The following is a 7,760-nucleotide window of genomic DNA, read 5'->3' as shown; positions in this document are numbered from 1 at the left end:
AGAGAAAAATTGGACGGAGTAAGAAAAGAATCCAGATGCGAAGATAATAAGTTACAATTTGGTAAAGGAAAATCAAAATCCGCAGCGAAAAGAAGAGCACGACACCTTGAAAAATGTCACAAATGCGGAAAATGGTCACACGAAGGTAAATGTTCAAATAATCAAACCTATTCAAACACCGAATTTGTTACTTTATGCAGAGATGGACCGTTCATATGTTTAGAAGAAAAAACACTGAATGCTCGAGGTTATGCCTATGTAGCCATGGAAAATCAATTAGTCCGACTATCTTATGAGTGGGCTAGAGCATATCACTAAGAAATCTATCTCACAGGTAAGTCTGTACAGTTTTTATTTTTATTTTTATTTTTAACCTTTTGATAATAAACGCTAATTTATTCGCTATAAAGTATTAAATTGGTATTCGATGAAATTAGGTCTTGCGACCGAAATTATTGATATCATACAAAAATTTATTACATCACTGCGAAATTTAACGTTTATTCTTTAGGTATAAATATCTTTAATCAATCAACTCAAAATATTTCAAAAATTCGTCATGAGTTAAATTAGGTTATGGAACCGAAATTACTTTACCGAAAAGAGGGGCGCATATTTTTGATAATATTTGATTGATTAAAGTGGGATAAAAGCCAAAAAGATTTTTAATTTTATTTTTACCATGTTTTTAAAATTAATATATAAATCTTAAACTGATATTGTAAACTTTTTAAATCAATATATTTAAAATTATAAATATTTGAAAAATTAATATTTTTAATATAAGTTTGTATGTATAAAAACAAAAATATAATTTAAGTTTGGTGTGAATTTAAAAACGAAAAATTTACTTTATTTAGCTAAGTTAAAAATATGATTTTTAAAATTCGTCGTGAGTTGAAGACTAGGTCTTTGAACCGAAATTGCTTTACCCAAGGGAGGGACGAGAACTTTTATTATCATTATTTTTAATCTTATTGAATTAAAGTATGCCAAAAACATTAAAAAAAAACCCAAAAAAAAAAATCTTTACTTTTAAAAAGCGCGCTTTGAATTGACGAATTTTAAAATTTTGTCGAGGGACGGACTAGGACAATGATCCGAAATGCCCTCCCTCCTAAAAAGAAACAAATTTTTAAAATTTTATTAATTTATGTTTTAGAAATTATAACCTTTTTATAAAACAAACAAACGCCAATATGTTTGGAAACTTTGGTAAAATTTAATCATTTTTCTACGCTAATCACCCTCAATAATTTAAATTGTTACTGATTTCTTGCAAATGAGGGCATTGCAAGATCTTAAGTGTGGGAAGGGGTAAAATTCTTTCGGATTTTAAAATTTTTACTTTATACACTTGGTTACCATTAGAAATACTAGTAAAGCAGTAGTTGTATTAGAATCTAGTGCTCTCTGATAATAAAGAACAGCCCTAGTCTTATATACTGACTACCCAATTCTAGTAAAAATTTTCAAAATTTTCAATTAAATGAACTCAAAATCATGTTTATACATATTTATGAACGATAAAACTAGGTATTAACACCGAAATTATTGTTACCTTGGAAAGGACATAAATTGAGAAACAAACTAAAATGTTAGAATTCATTTAAAATGGAATAGAGGAGAATAAAAAGGCAAAGAAAGGAAAATAAAAGCCAAGTGTGGGAAATTTTTACCAAGTTATTCAAAACATATATCACATATTTTTGTACAATTAATTGAAAATACTTTTGTTTTGGACGAAAATAAACAGTTTTACCCGATTTATTATAATATATTTGAAAGAAAGATGGATCTATACGATGAATCAATTCCATCATTAAAAGGAAGTAAAGTCTTCCGAAAAAGACACGCACTTCTTAATTTAGGTCAAGAAGTTGTCGTCCAGACCAGCTGTAGGTTGACGAAAAATCTAGAAAAGTCATCACTAAAATCAGCATGAAATCCACGGACCTCAGCATAAAACAGGGTCGCCAAGTGGTCAGACTTATCCTAACCATGAGAGGATCTGTCTCGTACAATGGGGGGGCACCGTGCAAATTAGCTTGATAAGACTAATGAATCAGATCCCCAGAAAGGATAATCTCCTTAAAGATCAAAAATCAGCTTTTAAGACTGATATTACTCAATCCTAGAGATTGACCTTAAAGATTGAGAATTACAAACTCATGGAATTCAATGATATCTAAACTCGAGCTTGAACGAGAAAATATTTTGATCAAAATTTCAAACCGATTTGTTTTCTGAAAACCTATTTTCAATGCGTTCATTACCATTGAACATAAAATCCTAGGAATTCACCTGGAATTCATTAGGTCACCTGAACCAAATCGGGTGTCAACCGTAAGAACGGTGGTTGCATAGCATGGTCGAAGACAGGACCTTGTGCCAGACCAGAAAAATTATAGGACGATCTTTACTATTGCTCCTGCAAAGGATAGTAATAGCATCCGACACGTTTTAGACCATGAACAAAATCATGTCAGGGGACATTGCCTAACAGTTGCTTGTTCAACGCTTTCCTTTACAACCGGACGGTAGTTTACCAAAAGGTAATATACGGAGCAAGTATACTGGACGTGTTGCTTTCCCAATACAAGGTTAGCAAGTGGGTGACACAAAACCGCAAGTTTTGAGCTAAAATTTTCAAATCTGAAACCCACTAAACCCATAAAAACAATTTGCAAACACCGATGAAGGGTTATTCTGGAAAACTTAGCTAGGGTAAAAGCTAGAATGAATTTTCAAAAGATCAAATGTTTTCATAAAGATCCAATTTCCTTAATGGATCTAAATTTTTATAGTCATGTGGGACTGTAAACCACATCGTTACTACCATTGTTTATACCGCCGTATAGAAATCACTGATGTACAAAGTGTGAAGAATAAAGAAGTGATTCTAGTATTTCAAGACTATATTGCTTGAGGACAAGCAACGCTCAAGTGTGGAAATATTTGATAATGCTAAAAACGAACATATATTTCATAGCATTATCCCTCAAGAAAGACAAGCTTTTAGTTGCAATTGTTCTATTTACAAGTGATATTCGTTTAAATAATAAAAGGTGAAGACAAAAGACAGATTCGACGAATTGAAGACGCAAATGACCAAAAAGCTCAAAAGTACAAAATACAATCAAAGAGGTTCCAATTATTGATGAGAAACGTCTCAAATTTACAAAAGTACAAGATTTAAAATGTAAAGTACACGATATAAAATAGTACGCAAGGACGTTCGAAAATCCAGAACCGGGACCAGAGTCAACTCTCAACGCTCGACGCAACGGACTAAAAATTACAAGTTAACTATGTATATAAATATAATATAATATATAATTAATTATATAAATTATATATATATTATATTTATATATTAAAACCATCGGCAGACTAGGATCCAAACTTGTGTGAGCTAGATTTACGAACTCCGCGACTTGCGGAGTTTGTAGTGCAAAAATACAGCGACTCGCGGAGCTGTCCTGGACAAAAATGCCTATAAAAGCTCGCGCATTCTGAACGTATCATATATCTTTTTCTTCTCCTCATTCATACGTAATATATATATATATATATATATATATATATATATATATATATATATATATATATATATATATATATATATATATATATATATATATTTATATTTTAATTTTAATTTTAATTTTAAATCCTAATAATAAGGGTATGTTAGCGAATGTTGTAAGGGTGTAAGTCGAAATTCTGTCAGTGTAACGCTACGCTATTTTTAATCATTGTAAGTTATGTTCAACCTTTTTAATTTAATGTCTCGTAGATAAGTTATTATTATGCTTATTTAAAACGAAGTAATCATGATGTTGGGCTAAAAATATTAAAATTGGGTAATTGAGTTTTGTACCATAATTGGGGTTTGGACAAAAGAACGACACTTGTGGAAATTAGACTATGGGCTATTAATGGGCTTTATATTTGTTTAACTAAATGATAGTTTGTTAATTTTAATATAAAGATTTACAATTGGACGTACCCATAAATAACCATATACACTCGATCGGACACGATGGGCGGGGTATTTATATGTACGAATAATCGTTCATTTAACCGGACATGGGAATGGATTAATAGTCACTAGAATTATTAAAACAGGGGTGAAATTATGTACAAGGACACTTGGCATAATTGATAACAAAGTATTAAAACCTTGGGTTACACGCAGTCGATAACCTGGTGTAATTATTAAACAAAGTATTAAAACCTTGTTACAGTTTAAGTCCCCAATTAGTTAGAATATTTAACTTCGGGTATAAGGATAATTTGGCGAGGATACTCACACTTTATATTTATGACTGATGGACTGTTATGGACAAAAACCAGACGGACATATTGAATAATCCAGGACAAAGGACAATTAACCCATGGGCATAAAACTAAAATCAACACGTCAAACATTATGATTACAGAAGTTTAAATAAGCATAATTATTTTATTTCATATTTAATTTCCTTTATTTTATATTTAATTGCACTTCTAATTATCGTACTTTTATTTATTGTCATTGTATTTAATTGCACTTTTAATTATCATACTTTTTAATTATCGCAAGTTTATTTTATCGCACTTGTATTTATCGCAATTTCATTATCGTTATTTATTTTACGCTTTAAATTAAGTTATATTTATTTTTAAAATTTTACATTAGGTTTTAACTGCGACTAAGTTTTAAAATCGACAAACCGGTCATTAAACGGTAAAAACCCCATTTTTGTAATAATAATATTACTTATATATATTTGTATTTTTATAAATTAAAACTAATATAGCGTTAAGCTTTGTTTAAAGAGATTCCCTGTGGAACGAACCGGACTTACTAAAAACTACACTACTGTATGATTAGGTACACTGCGTATAAGTGTTGTAGCAAGGTTTAAGTATATCCATTCTATAAATAAATAAATATCTTGTGTAAAATTGTATCGTATTTAAAAGTATTTAGTTGTAAAAATAAAGCTATTTCATATACACCTCTGCGCATAACATCAATTATCGAACCAAATATGCCCATTTTTAGCTTGGTAGCCTAAGAATTGGTGTTTATGATAATTACTACCAATTGATGCGAATCCTACGAGCCCCCTCCGAGTTACGGATGCTTTAGTACTTCGAATTTATCATGTCCGATGTGAGTTCCGGAATGATGGGGATATTCTATATGCATCTTGTTAAGGTCGGTTACCAGGTGTTCACCATATGAATGAATTTTAATTCGCGAGTTACGCGTGTCAATATATGAAATCTTGTGGTCTATTAAAATGATGAAAATGATCGATTATGATAAACTAATGAACTCACCAACCTTTTGGTTGACACTTTTAAGCATGTTTATTCTCAGGTATGAAAGAAATCTTCCGCTGTGCATTTGCTCATATTAAAGACATTACATGGAGTCGTTCATGGCATATAGACGTCAGTTCATCGCGATGGTACCAGATGTTATTGTATTCGTTCAGGAAGATTTTGGACGGGGTTTGACAATATACATAATGAGATACTTAATTATCATTATATCATGTTAAACATATATATATATATATATATATATATATATATATATATATATATATATATATATATATATATATATATATATCCATATATATTTAATCATGTTATTTACAAGTTATAACGTTCGTGAATCATCGGTCAAACTGGATGGTCAAATGTTTACATAGAAACTGTTTCAATTAATCAAGTCTTAACAAGTTTAATTGCTTAACATGTTAGAAACATTTATTCATGTAAATATTAATCTCACATAATATATATAATCATGGAAAAATCCGGGTTATGACAGTACCTACCCGTTAAATAAATTTCATCCCGAAATTTTAGGTTGTTGTAGGCGTTGTCTCTTCTTCTGGAAATAAGTGCGGGTATTTCTGCTTCATCTGATCTTCACTGTCCCAGGTGAACTCGGGTCCTCTATGAGCATTCCATCGAACCTTAACGATTGGTATTTTGTTTTGCTTAAGTCCTTTAACCTCACGATCCATTATTTCGACGGGTTGTTCAATGAATTGTAGTTTTTCGTTGATCTTAATTTCTTCTAAAGGGATAGTGAGATCTTCTTTAGCTAAGAATTTATTCAAATTCGAGACGTGGAAGGTATTATGTACGCCAGCTAGTTGTTGAGGTAATTCAAGTCGATAAGCTACCGGTCTGACACGACCAATAATCTTGAATGGACCAATGTATCTCGGGTTTAGTTTCCCCCGTTAACCAAAGCGAACGACTCCCTTCCAAGGTGATACCTTAAGCATGACCATGTCACCAATCTCAAATTCTAAATCTTTTCTTCTAACGTCCACGTAGCTCTTTTGTCAACTCTGGGCAGTTTTCAACCGTTGTTGAATCTGGATGATTTTCTCAGTAGTTTCTTGGATAATTTTCAGACCCGTAATCTGTCTATCCCCCACTTCGTTCCAACAAATTAGAGACCTACACTTTCTACCGTAAAGTGCCTCGAACGGTGTCGCATCAATACTCGAGTGGTAACTGTTGTTGTAGGAAAATTCTGCTAACAGTAGATGTCGATCCCAACCATTTCCAAAATCAATAACACATGCTCGTAGTATGTCTTCAAGTGTCTGTATCATCCTTTGAAACAAATCTGCCATCCCTATCAGAGATAATAGAGACTGGTATCCCATGTCTGGAGATGACTTCTTTCAAATATAGTCGTGCCAACTTCTCCATTTTATCATCTTCTCTCATTGGTAGAAAGTGTGCTGACTTGGTAAGACGATCGACTATTACCCAAATTGTATCATAACCACTTGCAGTCCTTGGCAATTTAGTAATGAAATCCATGGTAATGTTTTCCCATTTCCATTATGGAATTTCGGGTTGTTGAAGTAGACCTGATGGTTTCTGATGTTCAGCTTTGACTTTAGAACAAGTCAAACATTCCCCTAAGTATGTGGCAACATCGGCTTTCATGCCCGGCCACCAAAAATGTTTCTTGAGATCTTGGTACATTTTTCTCGCACCGGCATGTATTGAATATCTAGTTTTATGTGCTTCCCTAAGTACCATTTCTCTCGTATCTTCAAACTTTGGTACCTAAATTCTTTCAGCCATATACTGGGTTCCGTCTTCCCGAATATTAAGATGTTTCTCCAATCCTTTGGGTAACTCATTCTTCAAATTCCCTTCTTTCAAGACTCCTTGTTGTGCCTCCTTTATTTGAGTAGTAAGATTAGTATGTATAATTATATTCATAGCTTTTACTCGAATAGGTTCCCTGTCCTTTCTATGTTAGGACCCCGAAGTTGTATAGTGTTAATGTGAAATAAGCTTAAATAAAGGTTCCTTAGAAGAGGGCTATATAAGGAACCTAAGTAGTCCTAATTAGATAGCCATTGCATTGTAACTGTGTTCTAGAAGCTGTGGAATGTAATTTGTACCGATTCTCTCTCTTACTGAATCTCCTTCTCACCTACCGAATCTCATTCTATCTTATCGTTTCTCTCAATCTCAACATGATCTGACCTATCATTTGGTATCAGAGCTTCTAGGGAGTGATATAACATCACTAGATCGATCTAGAGATTGTAGATTACAGAATCTGAACACACTCGGTATTTTGAATCAGACTCGGTATAATTGAATCTGATAATCTGCCGTTCAGATTCCTGTGATAAGTTCAGTGAAGGTGTATTAGGTTGATTAGAAAGAGTTTTGATCATCATTACAGCTTTTTAACATCAATTATGGAG

Source organism: Rutidosis leptorrhynchoides, chromosome 8 (genome assembly GCF_046630445.1).
Source record: "Rutidosis leptorrhynchoides isolate AG116_Rl617_1_P2 chromosome 8, CSIRO_AGI_Rlap_v1, whole genome shotgun sequence".
NCBI lineage: Eukaryota > Viridiplantae > Streptophyta > Magnoliopsida > Asterales > Asteraceae > Rutidosis > Rutidosis leptorrhynchoides.
The sequence above is the reverse complement of the archived record's forward strand: the minus strand, read 5'-3'. Positions refer to the sequence as shown.